The sequence below is a fragment of the Narcine bancroftii genome, chromosome 7 (genome assembly GCF_036971445.1).
Source record: "Narcine bancroftii isolate sNarBan1 chromosome 7, sNarBan1.hap1, whole genome shotgun sequence".
Taxonomy (NCBI): domain Eukaryota; kingdom Metazoa; phylum Chordata; class Chondrichthyes; order Torpediniformes; family Narcinidae; genus Narcine; species Narcine bancroftii.
This window is the reverse complement of record NC_091475.1, coordinates 69,435,343-69,453,834: the sequence shown is the minus strand read 5'-3', so window position 1 is coordinate 69,453,834 and position 18,492 is coordinate 69,435,343. Positions and strand designations below refer to the sequence as shown.

At 42.9% G+C, this 18,492-nt stretch overlaps 1 protein-coding gene across 5 annotated transcripts in view; it reads right to left on the bottom strand.

Moving 5' to 3' along the window:
* scel (sciellin) overlaps nt 1–13,266 on the bottom strand; it is a 159,268-nt gene extending 146,002 nt beyond the window's left edge. For 4 of the 5 annotated variants that reach the window (XM_069890311.1, XM_069890313.1, XM_069890312.1 and 1 more), the window contains exon 1: nt 11,658–12,886. The gene's annotated coding sequence lies outside the window, so the exon portion shown is untranslated. Of the gene's footprint in view, nt 1–11,657; nt 12,887–13,180 lie in introns of those variants that run through there. The other variant, XM_069890310.1, reaches the window with a different exon arrangement.
* Nucleotides 13,267–18,492: the final 5,226 nt, after the last annotated feature.

Sequence of the window (18,492 nt, the reverse complement as noted above, 5' to 3'; positions counted from 1 at the left end):
GAGGCCCTTAGGCAATTCCTGCCAGTGGCGAATCTGACTGCCTTGCAGCACGCAAAAAGGAATTTCATGTAATATGACACTGTTTTATTACTATAACAATAAATTGAATCTTGAATCCACTAGCTGCATTAGTTAGCTGCCCTAATTCTACAGTCAGATAGTTCAGAAGGTGAAGAGGTTGGACTATGTGGAACGCATAAATAAATCCCCAAGACTAGATAAACAAGGGAAAAGATAGCTGGATGTCTGACATATTTATTCACCACAGGGGAGGTGCCAAAAAACTTAATGATGGCAATTGTTGTTCCTTTATCAAAGAAGGCAGCAGAAATAAGCCAGATAGCAACAGGCTTTTGAGCCTTATGTTGGTGGTAAGGGAATTATTGGAAAACATTTCTTAGGCTCCAGATATATGAAATGTTGGAAAAGGAAGGGACAGATTAGGGATCATCAGTATGGCTTTGCGAGAATGAACTCCTGTCTGATTAAGATGATTGAGTTTGTTGTGGAGGCAACAAAGATGACTGATGAATGCAGAGCAACAGGTATCTTCATGGATTTCAGCAAAGCATTTAAAAATACTCCACATATCCTGGTTAAGAAAGTGAAGACATACATGGCAAGTTCGCTAATTGGAACAAAAATTTGCTTGATGATAGGAAGCAGAGGATAGTGGTACAAGTGGTTTTTCATTTGTCTGAAAGTCCGTGATTCATGATGTACCACAAAGATCAGTGAAAATTATCAATCCACAGAACAACATGATCACATCAGAGAAGTATAAAATATCTTATGAAAGGGTATTTTACATGTATTATTTGTATAATTTTTGTATCAATATTATTTTTGGACATAGTATAAGTTATGATTTAATTGTTTAATTATAGAATTTGATGTCCTTGGTACACCACCAGCTTACTGCAGGGGGCAACTTCTGTACCTGCAAGAATGTAAGGGGACACAACAACACCTGGCCGGCTGTCAATCAGTTGACCTGAATGGATCAAGCCCCACCCGGTCTGGTATCAATCATTCTCCGGGAATATAAGCCTGCGTCGGCCTCCCAAAGCCTCACTCAGAGTTGCTGCAGCCACAGCCAGCTTGGCTCTGTGGAAGTCTTTGTGAATTAAAGCCTGTTGTACAGTCTTTATCTTTGTGTGTGTCTGATTCTGGCTAACAGTGCACTACAGAAGCAAATAATTTATACTTCTAATTTACAATTGTTAAGTATATATGATTTGATTTATGTTATCATTAGTTTACCTTGTGTAAAGGGTTTTTGTTAAACTCAATAAAAATATTTAAAAAGAAAGATAATGAGTTCAATTTTTAAAAATTTAGATGTATAGCGTAGTAACAGGCCCACGACCCTGTGCTGCCCAGTTACACCCAATTGACCTACTACTCCCATACAATTTTGGAGGGAGGGAGGAAGCTGGAGCACCCGGAGGAAATGCACACAGGTCACAGGGAGAAAGTACAAACTCCGTACAGACAGCTGTAGATTCAAAACCGGGTCACTGGCGCTATAATAGCATTTCATTAACTTCTACGCTAATCATGCCGCCCCAAGTTTATTGTCATATCCAGTGTACAAAGTACATATACACTGTAAAACAAATCTTTCCAAAATAATTTAAAAATCAACTCCTACTGAATACATAATTGAATTAAAAAACAATAAAGGGTAAAAAAAAGTGGCTTTGCTGGATTACAGACAATCCCTTTGTGTGTTGGAACAGTCCCTGATGAATGTAACAAAAGTTGGAAAGAAACTGTTTACGAACCAGAGGTTCGTATACTGTTTGCAGTATATATTAACAACTCAGATGTGAATATTGGAGGTGTCAGTAAATCTGCAGATGACATTAAAAAAATTAGTGATGATCTTGATAGCAAATAAGTTTACCGAAGGTCATAGCAGGATATAGATTAGTTCAAAAGTTAGGCGGAGTTTTAGCAAATGGAATTTAATCCCAACAAGTGTGAGGTGTTACCTTTTTGTTAGTCATAAGGGATAGGCAAACACAGTAAATGATATAGTGCAAAAGAATGTTGAGGAACAAAAAACCTTCCGCTACAAGTTCATTGTTCCTTGCATTGGCAAAATAGATTGTTAGGTTTATGAAAAAGGCATATGGCATGTTTGCCTTCAGACGTCGGGCATAGAGTTTAAAAGTTAGGATAATATGCTGTATCATTAGAAAACAGTGGTTAAACCATACTTGGACGATTGCAAGAAAAAGGAGGAGAAATAGGCTATTCAGCCCATTGACTATCCCCATTTAAACATGAGCTGATCTATTTTCCCACTCCCCAGCCTTCTCCCCATGATTGTTGATGACTTGGCAAATCAAGGAACTATCAATTTCTGCCTTAAATATGCCCAATAACACAGCCTCCACAACCACCAGTGCCAACAAATTCCATAGATTCACCACCCTCTAGCTGAAGAAATTTGATTTTCAATTTTCTCGCCATTTAAAAAAGTCTACACATTTATTTTTTCAACCTAACTCCTCTGCAGCCTCCCTGTTTCTTCAACACTACCTGCTCCTCCATCTGCCTTTGTATCATCTGCAAACTTGGCCACAAAGCCATTCATTCCATAACCTAAATTCATTAATATACAATACCGACCACATGAAACACGACTAGCAACTGGCAACCAACCAGAATATGATCCATGTATTCCTACTTTCTACTTGAACTTTCACCCAATGCTCTACCCACACTAGTATGTTTCCTGTTATATCTCAGGCTCTTATCTTGTTAAGTAGCCTCATGTGTGGCATCTTGTCAAAAGCCTTCTGAAAGTCCAAGTACACAACATCCACTGCATCTCCTTGATCTAGCCTTCTTGTCGCTTTGTCAAAAAAATCCAATAATTTGTCAAGCAAAATTCACCCTGAAGCCATGCTGGATTTGGTCAATCTTGACCTCCAAGTATTCTGTAACCTCATTCTTGACAATCAATTCCAACACCATCACAACCATTGATGCCAAGCTCACCAGCCTATAACTTCCTTTCTGCTGCCTCATTCCTTGAAGAGTGGGGTGATATTTGAAAATTTCAAGTCCTCTGCGACATAAATGCATAAGAAATAGAAGCAGGAGGAGGCCATCCAGCCCATTGAGCCTGTTCCGACATTCAATGTGATCATGGCTGAACTGATGATTGGCTCATCTCCACCTACCTGCCTTTTCCCCATATCCCTTAATTCCCTTACTATGTAAAAATCTAGCAAACGTTGTAACCATATATAAACCATATATAATCACTTACAGCACAGAACAGGCCAGTTCGGCCCTATTAGTCCATGCCGTAGCAAATCCCCACCCTCCTAGTCGCACTGACCAGCACCCGGTCCATACCCCTCTAGTCCCCTCCTATCCATGTAACGATCCAGTCTTTCCTTAAATGTAACCAATCATCCTGCCTCGACCACGTCTGCCGGAAGCTCATTCCACATCCCCACCACCCTCTGTGTAAAGAAATTTCCCCTCATGTTCCCCTTATAATTTTCCCCCTTCAATCTTAAACCATGTCCTCTAGTTTGAATCTCCCCCACTCTTAATTGAAAATGCCTATCCACATTTACTCTGTCTGTCCCTTTTAAAAACTTAAACACCTCTATCAAGTCCCCTCTCAATCTTCTACGCTCCAGAGAAAAAAGCCCAGTCTGCACAACCTTTCCCTGTAACTCAGACCCTGAAATCCTGTCAACATTCTCGTGAACCTTCTCTGCACTCTCTCTATTTTGTTTATATCTTTCCTATAATTTGGTGACCAAAACTGTACACAGTACTCCAAATTTGGCCTTGTACAATTTCATCATAACCTCCCTACTCTTGAATTCAATACTCCGATTTATGAAGGCCAACATTCCAAATGCCTTCTTCACCACACCATCGACCTGAGTATCAGCCTTGAGGGTACTATTTACCATAACTCCTAAATCCCTTTGCTGCTCTGCACTCCTCAATTGTCTACCATTCAATGTATATAACCTATTTAAATTTGCCTTTCCAAAATGTAGCACCTCACATTTATCTGTATTAAATTCCATCAGCCATTTCTCAGCCCACACCTCCAGCCTTCCTAAATCACCTTTTAATCTACGGTAATCTACCTCACTGTCCACAACACCACCAATTTTTGTGTCATCCGCAAACTTGCTTATCCAATTCTCCACCCCTACATCCAGATCATTAATATATATATAACAAATAATAGTGGACCCAGGACCGAACCCTGAGGAACTCCCTAGTCACCGGCTTCCAATTGGACAAACAATTTTCTACCACTACTCTCTGACACCTCCCATCCAACCACTGCTAAATCCATTTCACTACCTCTTTATTTATACCTAATGCCTCCACCTTTTTTCCTAACCTCCTGTGGGGAACTTTGTCAAAAGCTTTACTAAAGTCCAAATAGACAACATCCACAGCTTTCCCTTCAACAACCTTTTTTGTAACCCCCTCGAAGAACTCAATCAGGTTTGTCAAGCATGATCTACCCCTGACAAAACCATGCTGATTACTCCCTATCAATCCCTGTACCTCCAAAAATTTGTAAATAGCATCCCTCAGAACACTTTCCATCAACTTGCCCAGCACAGACATAATTCCCAGGTTTGCATTTGGACCCTTTCTTAAACAGAGGAACCACATGCACCACCCTCCAATCCTTTGGCACCACCCCTGTGGCCAGTGACATCCTAAATATCTCTGTTAATGGCCCCACTAACTGTCCACTAGCCTCCCTGAGTGTCCTAGGGAATATTTTGTCCGGTCCGGGAGATTTATCCACCTTTATCTTTTTTATCACAGCCATCACTACCTCCTTGGTTATCCTTACATGCTTACTTCAACTGGTTCAACATTTTTTTCCCTAGTGAATACCGAGGCAAAGAAATCATTCAAAATTTCCCCCATTTCCTCAGACTTTTCACTCAGCCTACCCTCACTATCTACAAGGGGTCCAATTTTATCTCTCACTAATCTTTTACTTTGAATGTACTTATAGAAACCCTTTGGATTTATTTTTACTCTGTCAGCCAAAGCCTCTTCATGCCTTTTTTTTGGCCTTACTAATTTCTTTCTTAAGATTCCTTCTACACTCCTTGTAGTCCTCCTTCAACTTCTCAGCTCCCTACTCTTTATACCTCTTGTACACCTCCCTTTTTCTCCTAACCAAATTTCCAATATTCCTCGAAAACCAAGCCTCACTATGACTTCCAGCCTTTCCTTTGATCCACACTGGGACATAACTACTCTGTACCCTCAAAATTTCTTTTTTGAATATCCTCCATTTTTCATTAACATCTTTACCTGAAAATATCCTGTCCTACTCAATACTCCCCAAATCCCTTCTTATTCCTTCGAAATTTGCTCTTTTCCAATCCAGAACCTCAACTTTAGGCCTCTCCTTGCTCTTCCCTAAAACTACCCTAAAATTAACAGAATTATTATCACTAGACCCAATTAATTCTCCAACATTAATGTCCGCTACCTGACCTAGCTCGTTCCCTAACAGGAGATCCAGTATTACACCGTCCTGAGTCGGTTCTTCTACTGATTTAGAAAACAATCCTGAGCACATTTAACGAACTCCAGCTCATCCAGCCCTCTAAACGTATGGGTATCCCAATCAATGTGTGGGAAGTTAAAATCTTCCATGATCACTACCTTATGATTTTCACACATATACGTTATCTCCCTACAAATTTGTTCCTCTAATTTTCTTGGCCCATTTGGTGGTCTGTAATACACCCCTATTAGCACCCTCTTGCCTCTTTCACCCAAACAGCCTCACTGGTTGATCCTTCCATACCATCCTGCCACCTCACGGCAGTAATGTCCTCCTTAACAAGCAGAACAACTCCTTTTTTACCCCCTGATCTGTCACATCTAAAACAAATGTATCCTGGAATATTAAGTTGCCAGTCCTGCCCCTCCTGTAGCCAGGTCTCACTAATTGCCACAATATCGTGACCCCAAGTATCTATCCATGCTCTCAGCTCATCTACCTTGTTCACTATGCTTCTTACATTAAAATATATGCATCTCAGAGAATGACCCTCACATATATTCTCTTTTTTACCTTCTACCCTAATCTCCATCCTACCTTTGTTATCTTTTTTTTATTCCTATCTAGCTGGCCATACTCCCTGGACACTGCTCTCACACTCTGTTCCCCACCCCCCTGCCAAACTAGTTTAAACCTTACCCCACAGCTCTAGCAAATCTGCTTGCCAGCACATTGGTCCCCCTCCAGTTCAAGTGGAGTCCGTCCCTCTTGTACAGGTCCGACCTTCCCCAGAAGAGATCCCAATGATCCAGAAATCTTATCCCTTGCCCCCTGCACCATCTCTTTAGCCATGCATTCATCCTCCACATCCTCCTATTTCTACCCTCACTAGTTCGTGGCACGGGCAGCAATCCAGAGATTACTACCTTGGAGGTCCTGTTTTTTAACTTCCTACCTAATTCTACATAATCCTGTTTCAAGACCTCATCCCCACTTCTAACTAAGTCATTGGTCCCCACATGGACCACGACTTCTGGCTGTTCTCCTTCCCCTTGCAGAATGCTCTGTACTCGATCAGAGATATCCCTGACCCTGGCATCAGGGAGGCAACATACCAACCTGGATCCCCGATCTCGTCCCACAAACCTTCTATCTGTCCCTCTGACTAATGAGTCCCCAACTACAAGAATCCTATTCTTATCCTTCTTTCCCTTCTGAACCTCAGGGGCAGCCCCTGTGCCAGATACCTGACCCCCACGACTCATCCCTGATAGGCTGTTCCCCCCAGCAGTATCCAAAGCCGAATACATGTTGCTGAGGGGCACTTCCACAGGGGTACTCTGCACTGGCGCTCTCCCTCCTTTCCTCACAGTCACCCATTCCCTGACTCCTGCCTTCTATGGGTGACTGTCTCCCTGTAACTCCTCTCTATCACTGCCTCTGCTTCCCTTATGATCCTCAGTTCCTCCAATTGCAGCTCAAGCTCCCTATCACGGTCACTCACTATATGCAATTGGATGCACCTTTTGCAGGTGTAGTTATCAGGAACAGCTGTGCAGTCTCTGATTTCCCACATCCCACAACTGGAGCACTTAACTACCCCAACTGACTCCATTTCCTCCTTTCTTACTATAATACCCTTTATTAATAAGTTCCTTCTTAGCCCCTGCTCACCGAAGTCCCTCAAGCCAAAGTCCCCACTCCTTCACTGTGCCGCTCCTCGCTGGCCGCTCCCTCCTTTTCTACTCCTTTTATTAGCCCCTTACCAATTAACCCCAATTAACTCCCGGCTCCTCCTCCTCCTCTTACCCGACACCAGGCACTGACTCACTGTCTCCTCCGACCCCGAGTCTGACCTGACTTGTCTTAAATATATTTAGTGAGATCATGCCCACTGCTTCAATGGGCAGCGAATTCCACAGATTCCTCATCCTCTGGGAAAAGCAGTTCTTCCTCACCCCTCTCCTAAATTTACTACCCAGAATCTTGAAGCTATCCTAGATCCTAGAAACAACTTCCCCAACCATACCAGAACCTATTAAATCATTACCAATGTCTCCACAATCTCTACCACTATTTATTTCAGAATGCAACGGTGCAATCCATCCAGTCCAGGAGACTAAGCCACCCTTGGATCATTCAGCTTTCAGAGCACATTCTCCCTTGGAATAGTGACTATAATCACTTCCCTTCCCTGATACCCAGTGATATATGGCACATTGCTTATGTCTTCCACACCTCTATCTGCCAGTCCTTCCAAACAAATGTCCTAACAGCTGACCCTACTTGTGTGCCAACTGCCTCTTCATGTTGGTTCCCACCCGCCTATGGATCTAGTTTGAACTAGCCCAACAGCATTAGCAATCCTCCCTGCCAGTAATTGGGTTCCCCTGAAGTTCAGGTGCAACCCTTCCCCAGAATTGTGTGCAGTTTTAGTTGCCACATTGTATGAAGGATATACAGTGCACTCCATAATATTTGGGACAAAGACACAGTTTTTAATGTGTAATCAAACAATTCACATGTAAATCAAGTCCATATTCCAATTCCATATTTTATTCAAAGTTATCTGTATACATATTGGTTTGACCATGTAGAAATTACAGCACTTTTTATACATAGTGCCCTCATTTCAGGGCACCATAATGTTTGGCTTCACAGGTATTTTTGATTACTCAAGTATGTTCAATTACTTCATTGTGTTATGGGCCCAGAGGACCCCAAAAACCAGCAGCAATAGAAATTCACCAAGACAAATAGTTACTTAAACAAAAGTTGCTTTTAATCATCTTTAAACATGAAAACAGGATCAAACTTTAACTTATTACTATTAATTTAACCTAACTTAACCCCCTTCTAATTCTAAGCGCATGTGTATGTAATGTTTATATAAGTTCAGAAAAGTTCTTTGATTCAGAGTCCATCGAACAACAAATCTCTCTCTGAAAACTGACAAAAACCTTCCTGACCGACAACCATGACTTTTCAAGCACCAAAGCCTGGTGAACTTTATACATGTTAAATTCTGTGAACAGTATAAGAATTGCCTGCAACCAGTGAACTTGGAGGAATGAGAAGTGAGATTGGACTGTGAACCAAAGAACTTTTCTGAACTTACACAAACACATTACATACATGTGCGCTTAGAATTAGAAGGGGTTAAGTTAAGTTAATAGTAATAAGTTAAAGTTTGATCCTGTCTTCATGTTTAAAGATAATTAAAAACAACTTTTGTTTAACCATTTGTCTTGGTTCTGGGCTCGTAACACCTGTGTCTGCGTGGGTTTCCTCCAGATGCCCCAGTTTCCTTCCACCGATTGAAATGTACCAGGGGCAATTGGGCTATTGGGCTGAAAGGGCCTGTTACCATGATGTATGTCTGAATACTGTTGCTATGTCCCAAATATTATGGTGCACTGAATTAAGGGGACTATATATAAAAAATGCTGTAATTTCTACATGGTCAAACCAAAATGTATACAAATAACCTTGCACAAATTCTGGAATGTGGACTTTAATTACATATGAAATGTTTCATTACAAATTTAAAATTGTGGAGAATGGCCAAATAAAGGGAAAAAAAAGTGTCTTTCTCCAAAACATTATAAAGGGCTCTGTAATTGTACTGGAGAGAGAGCAGAAAAGATTTTGTCTGGATTAGAAAACTTCATTTATGGGGAGAGATTGGATGACTGGGCTAGTTCTTGCTGGTGTGAAGAAGGCAGATGGGTATCCTGATAGGAGTACTGTATATAAGATTACAAGAGGTGCAGATAGGACAAACTGTTTTCCATTAGTTGAGGTATCAGGAACAAGAGGAGATAGGTCAAAGTGAGAGGAATGAATTTTAATGGGGATCTGAGGTGCAAGTTTTTCAAACAAGGTGCCTGATGTCTGTAATACACTACCAGAGTATGTTGTGGAGTTCAATACAATTTCAATGTTTATGAGGCATTCAGACAGACACTTAAATACGTGAGGTATAGAAGGATGCAATTCTCCTGTGGGCAAATAAGATTCAGATGGAAGGGTATAAAAGTTGGAATGGATGTGCATGCTGAAGGGCTCATTTCTGTGTTGAACAACTATCTACTCAACAAGGACCTGTGGTTTGCCTTGAACCCACTGTGTTGCTCCAATAAATGTTGCTCTGAGGAGTGATGTAGATGCTGGATAAATTATTAAGTAAAAGAATTAAGTTGTCAAAGGAAAGGCAGATAAATGAAAAAGAGACACAAGTTGTAAATTGATTGAGTAATGCACACATGTCAAACTCTGGCCCGCGGGCCAAATTTGGCCCGCGATATAATTATATTTGGCCCGCAAGATCATTTCAAAAATGTATTAGAGGAGGCCTAGAGCCTGAGGAGTGAGCAGGAAACGCTGAGTCCTGATGCAGGCCAAAATGGACACAGCCTGTGAATGCTGACTACATCTCCACAGGGACCAAATATGTTTCCCTCAGGTCAAGCAAAGGGTGAACTTGAGCTACCTACTCCTGACCTGTAACATTATCCTCCTAAAGTTATATCCTAAAGTTTAACATTACCTATGCTGAAAGAAGAGAAAACATGCAGATGTTGTTGAAAATTTTCAATAAATATTTAGTTCGGCCCTCGACTTAGTCTAAGCTTTTAATTTTGGCCCTCCGTGAATTTGAGTTTGACACCCCTGGAGTAATGGAACCAATATGATGGGCTGAATGCCCTATTCCCTCTGTTCTCAATCTCCATAACCAGTGTCCAATACACACCCATTTATCTTACACCCAAATTCTATCAGTCTATAATCCAGTCCTAATTGATAATTAAATATATTAAACAACAATCTCCAAATTTCTCATATCTCTCTTCCTCCTCATTAATCCTGCTCCTATTCTCAAATTTTTTTTATCCTTTTTCAAGGTGTTAATATTTCTGAGATCATCCTTCCTGGCTGTGGTGATATGTAATTACACCACTAGGTCACCAGGGGTCATCCCAGTGACCTTGTATATAAAGCAGTCCAGAGCTACAGTCTAGCCTTCCAGGTTTGTCTTTCAGAGAGACAAGACCTCTTAGTGTACATATTAGTTTATTAAAGCTGTCTTATTCTCGCACTGCTTTTGTGGATATTGTCAGTACACTGGCATTTATCACTCTCTTCACCTCATCTTTTGAGAAGGCATGGTTCCAATATCTATCCCATTCCATTACCTACTCCAAGCACCAACACCTTCAAATTCTTTCCAAACCCTCCTAAAAGCATAGAAATTTTTGTGGAGCACTAAAAGCATACTTATGGACATTGTGCAATCTGCAAGTAAATATTTGAACCAATAGTTCAAATTTGGGCTTCAGTAATCTGGGAAATTGGCAATTGGATCTAGAATGATTATGCAATGGAAGGTAACAATTGATAAGGGGAAAGATTAGTAAGAGGGTTAATCCTCATGGGAGGGGATGGTGGTTATTTTGAAAGGAGTTATGGTACTTTTATTGGTGAGATCCAATGGTTAGGTAACCAAAGATAGTCATTCCTGGGACACTGAGGATTTGTTTCCACAGCAAAGCATCAAGAACGATATTTTTGAAAATGTTTGTTTCAATCACATTGAAATAAACAGTTTTCTGTTCAGGTGCAAGCTAGAACCCCTAGTTGACAGCCATTTGAATTTGCATCACCTTTCCCAAAATGTCATGCTCTCCTCAGCCTCATCCATTGACAGGGTGAAGCTGAGCATAAACTTTAAGAATTACATGGTACTTGTGTAACTTCCCCTTCCTACTTAAATCTCAACAAAGGGTCCCAACTCAAAAGGTTGACCATTTCTATCCCTGGATGCTGCATGACTCACTAAGTCCCTCAAACCTCTCATTGTTCACTCAAGGTTCCAGTATCCGTAGTTCTTGTGTTTCCCATGTCAGTTAGTGGTGTTAACATAAAGATATCATGTTATTGTGTGCCGTGGCACTAGTTGCAGAGAAAGCCTTTGACAAACTGGAGTTGGACATTTTTATTTAAAGTGCTGGAAAAAATTTAGACTAGGACAAACATTTATTAAGTGGGTTAGAGCTCTATATGTTGAGCCTAAATCTAAAGTAATAACTAATGTTCAAATTTCATCAGCATTCCCACTGACCAGATCTAGCAGACAAGGTTGTCCATTATCTCCAGCTCTTTTCCTCCTGGCTATCTATCCATCTAGATCCAGACATAAAGGGTTTCAGGATCAATCAGGTAGAACATAAAATCAATTTATTTGCTGATGATGTTCTGATATATCTGACAGAACCAGTTAACTCATTACAAAAATTGCAATCTAAATTGGAAGATTTGGGAATTATATCAAGTTATAAAATCAATTGGGACAAGAATAAAGAATGTCACTTATGGGTAGGAATTATGAACAAATTAAGAGAAATTCTCAATTTAAGTGGTTGCTCAATAGAACTAAATATTTAGGTTTCAAGATAGATAACAACCTGCTCAATTTATACAAGTTGAATTACCTGCCCTAGCTTCAGAAAATTGTGGATGATCTTAATAAATGGATAACCCTTCCTGAGTTTCGATTGATAAATTAACATCAAATTATGAATTGGGAGGATTAACGCTTCCAGATTTCAATAAATATTTTTGGGCATCCCAATGGAGGAGACAAATCTTCATGGGTAAAATTGAAGTTGTATAAGGTTGTGAAAGGATAGCAGATACCTTATATATAAATGGATTTCTAAATTATTATCTGACCCTAAAGAAGCCACCCTATTAAAGCATATAATTACAATATGGAATAAAATTAATGGTCAAATTGGAGGACAAGGGAGGAATTTTTCACTTAAAACACCCCTGGCTCAAAACATGTTATTTCCATTAATGATTGATAATAAAATCCTGGACACTTGGTTGCAGAGAGGGATCAAGTGTATTGAGGTTTGTTATGAGCAAGGATAAGTTATGACATTTGAGTAAATTAGGAATAAATAAGAAGTTTTAAATACATCTTTTTTTTCTGCTATCTTCAGATAAGATCGTATTTAAGGGATAAATTAGGTCCAGCACTAACCTTACCACAGTGTAGCAAAATAGAGACTTGGTTTGAAAGGGGAGGTCACAAAAACATTTATTTCAAAAATGTATTCCTTACTTCAGGTAGAAACCCCAAAGCAAGGACTTGATAAATGAAGACAAAGGTGGGAATTAGATTTGGGTATAGAAATTGATCCATTTTGCTGGGCCAACTTATGCCAGGACAGCCTGACTAACATGATTAATGTAAGGATATCAGCTGGTGCAATATAACTTTTTGCAAAAGTTCAAATTGGAAATATCAGACAAATATTTTTGATGTGATTAAGAAATAGGTACTTTCTTGCATTCAACCTCATCATGCCCTAAAGATCTGAAAAGATTTGGGCAATCTCCTGTAAAAATTACTGGAATTCGATATCCTCAGGAACCTGAATTATTTTTATTTTGAAATGTAGAAGACACAAGTCCTAAAATGAGGCCAGGAAATGCATAGCAGATCTTTGAAAATCTGATTCCCAACTAGGTTTAGCCCACTCGAAGAAAGAAATGCATCATTGTGTTCCTCTGGAGAAGATCACCTAGAACCTCAGAAACAGGTAGGATATATTTTCAAGAATATAGAATTCATACTTTAGTTACATCAGAGTAAATCTTCAATGATTCCCCCCTCCAGTCTCTTTCCCCCGGGGTTCACAGTGCCAAGGACTCTTGATAAGTCAGGTTATTTGTCTCTTGATGGGAGTGGGGTTCATCCCAAGTGAAGCCAATCTTTTATTTTTCTTATTCTTTCTCTTTTCTTACTTTTTCTTCTTTTTTTCTTTCTTCTCGTTTCTTGGGGGAACCACTTATTTTGTTCCTCTTTCTATTAATCTTTTACTCCCTTTGGTTCAACATGGATATTGAATTTACATTTTTGTAGAATTATTGAAATTTTTCTTTCTTTATAATAATTGAATCACATGTTGACTCTTCTTTTTTCTCACTTTAGTAGTGCTGGACACAGCCAAGAAAGACTCAGCCACCTCATTGAACGTCGTTAATGTCTGTTTTTATTCAAATTCAGCACGCGCCCTTTTAAGGGCAGCATGAGCTCAGTCACCTCGTGCATTGTGACGTCATAATCACTGCCCAGGCGTGCGGTGGGCAGGAGACTTGAGGCAGGGAGAAACCCTGATAGCGCCAGCTTCCCATGGCTGTCACGCCATGTGGCGTTACACGCGGGGCTAGTTCACCATGAGAGAGTGCGCCGCCACACAAACACCACCCCCCCAGAATTGGCGATGCATCCTGCCGCTTGGGAGGGTGGCCCCAGCGTTTGGGTATGATCGTCTAAGTCCGCCGCCTTCAAACAGTCCACAGAAAAAAGTTCATCTTTACCCCTACTTCCAAAGTGAAAGTCTTGCCAGACCGCTGGAGGACCTTGTATGGACCTTTGTACGGGCATTGTAAAGGTGTCGTACGTGGGCCATGCCAAACAAATACGAATTCCGCCGAGTCCAGCTCTTTGGGACAATGTGTCGGCCGGATGCCATGATGCGAGGGAGGAAGGGGGGGGTAGCGAGGATACTTTCTTACGGAGATCTGCCAAAAGGTTCGCGTGCTCAGACGTGACGTTAGGTGCCAGGCCAAAGAACTCACTGGGCAGAAGACACCTGTAGGTCCTCCTTGGGTGCTATTCTGATGCCAAGGAGGATCCAGAGCAGTTCATCTGCCCAGCCTGGGCTGGTGAGGCGAGCCATGAGGGCAGATTTCATATGACAATGAAACCTCTCCACCATACCATTTGCTTGTAGGCTGTGGTGTGGTAGAGTTTAACCCCCAGAAGGTTCGCCAGCTGAGCCCAGAGCACGGAGGTGAACTGGGTGCCCGTCACTGGCAATCTGCGCCGGGACTCCGAACCTAGCGATCCAATGACTGACGAGGTTCCTGATGCACTTCTCTTTGGAAGCCTCTTTGATGGGATCGGCCTCCAGCCATCTCACGGTCCGATCGACTGTTGTGAGAAGGTAGCGCACTTCTCTGCACACCAGCAGGGGGCCTATGACGTCAACGTGGATGAGCTGAAATCTCCGCACCGTCGGGTTAAAATGCTGGATGGAACTTGGAGGCTTGGCACCTGGTGCAGTTCTTCACCATCTCAGCCACCTCCTTTTTGAGCCTGTGCCACACAAACCGCTCTGCCACCATTCGCACCAGTCTTCACCGAGGGGTGGGCTAGGTCATGGACTAAGCTAAAAACCCTCGACTTCCACTGCGGTGGGACTACCAGGCGTGGCGAGCCGGTGGAGACGTCGCAGAGCAATGAGTCCGGGCTGTTGGGCAACTGAATGTCCTGGAGCTCGAGCCCAAAAATGGTGGTCCGGAGATCCTGCGTCCCTGTGTCCAGCTTCTGGGCCTGTGTCAACTGTGTGTAGTCAAGGGGTGAGAGCATTGATCGCTGGGCAAGAGAGCGCATCCGCCATGACATTGTCTTTGCCTGCCCTGTGCCAGATGTTGGTGGTGAACTCCGACACGTAGGAGAGGTGGCATTGCTGGCAAGCCGACCATGGATCTTTGGCCATTGATCCACTGCTCGAGTACGCCCCCTAATGCCATGGCATGCTGTGTGTGCCTCCGGGCGTGGGTGCACCAAGAGAGTTGTGCTGGCGAGGGCCTCCTTTGTTGCAGCAAAAGTGGTCTCTGCCTCCTCCGACCAAGTCAGGACTTTCTCCTTAGTGGCGATCAATGCAAACAGCAGACGCATGGTGCAGGCGGCACTGGGGATGAACCGATGATAAAAATTCACTATCCCCATGAACTCCTGCAGGCCCTTGAGGGTGGTTGGTTTGGGGAACTGATGAAGAAACGGCAGCCGGGGCATCACCTGCTCCTGAGATGATGTGCCCCAGGAACTGCAGTATCTGCTTGCCGAACTGGCACTTGGCTACATTGACCATGAGGCCAAACTCCACCAGTCGGCCAAACAGGGTACCCAGGTAGGCCTTGTGCTCTTCACAGTTGTGGCTGGCGATAAGGATATTGTCCAGGTAGATAAACACAAAGTCCAAGTCCCTACCCACTGCATCCATGAGGTGCTGAAAAGTCAGGGCTGCGTTCTTGAGGCTGAAAGGCATTTGCAGGAATTCAAAGAAGCCAAAGGGGGTGATGATCACCGTCTTGCCGATGTCCTCGGGGTGGACCGGGATCTGATGATACCTCTGCACCAGATCGACCTTGGAGAAGACGTGCGCCGTTGAGATTGGCCGAGAAAACTTGAATGTGTGGAACCGGGTACCTGTCCGGTGTGGTTGCGTTGTTCAAATGCCGGTAATTGCCGCAGAGTCTCCAGCCCCCGAAGGATTTGGGCACCATGTAGAGAGGGGATGCTGAGGTGCTGTCTGAGCGATGGATGATCCCCAACTCCTGCAGCCGGGAAAACTCCTCCTTTGTAGCTTCTCGGGCGAAAGTCATCTGGGCTTGGCATGCAGCGGGGGCCCTACATGGAGATACGGTGGTATACCCCATGCAGGGGTAAGGTGGCACTGAATCGTGGTTGAAGGATGGTGGGGAACTCATGCAGTATGTTCGAATACTCTTCCCTGGAAGTGGTAATGGCGGCGATCTTGGGCCTGCAGGCTTTCGTGGCATCCAGGTGCACCGAATGAAAGGTGCGAGCATTGACCAGCCTCTTGCCTTTCCTGTCAACCAACAGTTCACTTGTTCTCAGTAAGTCGGCCCCTAACAACACAGTACCCACTGAGGCTAACACGAACTTCCAGCGGAATTTCTCTTTACTGATCTGGATCTGCACCCTGCGGGTACCGAAGGTCTTGTTGGTGGCACTGTTGGCTGCCTGCAGGGTGGGGCCACAAGATCAGGTGCGTGTCTCAAGGCCAGTGGGGGGCAGGAGACTCAGCTCTGCTCCTGTATCCACCAGGAAACGTCGGCCGGTAGACTTGTCGGTAACGTGAAGGAGGCTGTCTACGTAGCAGCCATCGCAGCCATCAATGGTGGCTGGCCAGGTAATTTCCCCTGGTAGTCACATGGTTGTCAGCACTTACAAGCTTGCTCTCCCCAGTGCTGATGGTAAAAGCACCAGGTGGAATGGTGCTCCTCCAGCTTGTGCTTGGGGGAGTGTTGCGGCCAGCTAGCTCTTGATCGTGCAACCTGACTGAGGGGTGCTTCATTCTCCCTCTTGGTGGACCAGAGGGTGTTCGCTCGGGCTGCGACTCGGCGTGGATCCGTGAAATCCTCATCTGCCAGGAGTAGTTGGATGACCCTGGGCATCTGCTCGAGGTAGATCTAACAGAATAGGAAACAAGGCGTGTGATCCTCCACCAATGCCAGCATCTCCTCCATTAGGGCCGATAGTGTGCAGTCCCCAAGCCCGTTGAGGTGCAGGAGCCTGGAGGCATGCTGCTGAGGGGAGAGCCCAAAAGTGCCAAAGAGCAGGTTCTTGAGGGCAGGATATTTACCCTCGACTGGTGGGTTGTGTATTAGATCATCTACCCGGCTGCCGTTTCTTCATCCAGTATGTTCACAATGTGGTAGAACATCGTGGCATCTGCTGAAATGCTCCTCAGTTAAAACTGCGCCTCCACCTGCCCGAACCATGTACATGGGCGATGGGTCCAGAAGGGGGGGGGGGGGGGTGCAGTTTGATGCCAACGGTGTTGATCTCTGCCAGATCCATGTTCTTGAAACCAGAGAGGCGTCTGGTCACCAATGTAGTGCTGGACACAGCTAAGAAAGACTCAGCCACCTCACTGAAAGTTGTTAATGACTGTTTTTATTCAAATTCAGTGTGCACCCTTTTAAGGGCAGCATGAGCTCAGTCACATTGTGACATCATAATTGCTGCCCCAGGCACCTGCTGGGCAGGAGACTTGAGGCGGAAGAAACCCTGACAGCACCATCTTCCCATGGCTGTCCCGCCATGTGGCATTACACACGGGGCCGGTTCGCCATGAGAGTGTGCCACCATACTTTAATATTAACATGCGGATCAATATTTGTATCATTTTGTTAATATTATGGATATTGACGTTTTACTTTTTAAGTATTCTTCATTTTGACTACATGTTGATTGAAAATTCTCAAAATAAATACTCATTAACAAAGATATCATGTTGTTTAAATTTCCGTCTGGATTGCCTCTCTTCTGTTTTCCCCTCAACGTTTGGTGAACAAAGCTCAAATGTTTTTCATATCATCTGGACCCTCACAACCACAAGAATGGAATGGTTGTGAAATGTCGAGGGCTCATTTAGCACAAATGTTGGCTGATTGATTGTTAAACTTGAACACTCCTGTAATTCATGTTCCTTCAGTATTTCTTTGACAATTTTCACTGATCTTCAAGCTGACTGTCTATCACTGGGCAATGTGGTAAAATAATCCATGCTGAAGACCATTTTGTTTCATAGAGCACTGAAGTACAAAGAAGCAACTTAACGCCATTACCCACAAAACCATTACCAAGACCATGTCTTCTGGAACGCAGTATCATATGTGCCAATACAGGATCCAAAATGGTTCATGTGGAACCATGTTGTATGATTAAAGGTAATCAATTCCCTCCACACAATAGAAGTTTTGCTGGCCATTTCCAACTCTATACGGTTATTTTCAATGGCTTGGTTCTATAATCTTGACAGACGGTACACATGTTCTTCAAGATTTTTAGCACACCAGACCAATAACCAAAGCTTCTGCAAATTGCCTTTGTTTTCATGACACCAGGCTATTTTGATTGAAGCTATCCCCATATTCTGTCCTCTTAACATACTCAATATTTTCAGTATTTTATGGTTTTTGTAAAGATTTATTTGGCTATTATATCAGAATGATTTATAAAAAAACAGATTTAAGGAGTAGTGATATATTGTGCAGATAGAAAGGTTTGTTTGCTCTATTAGTCTTCATGGATATTTGGAATGCATATTTGTTCAGTATATTTGTTG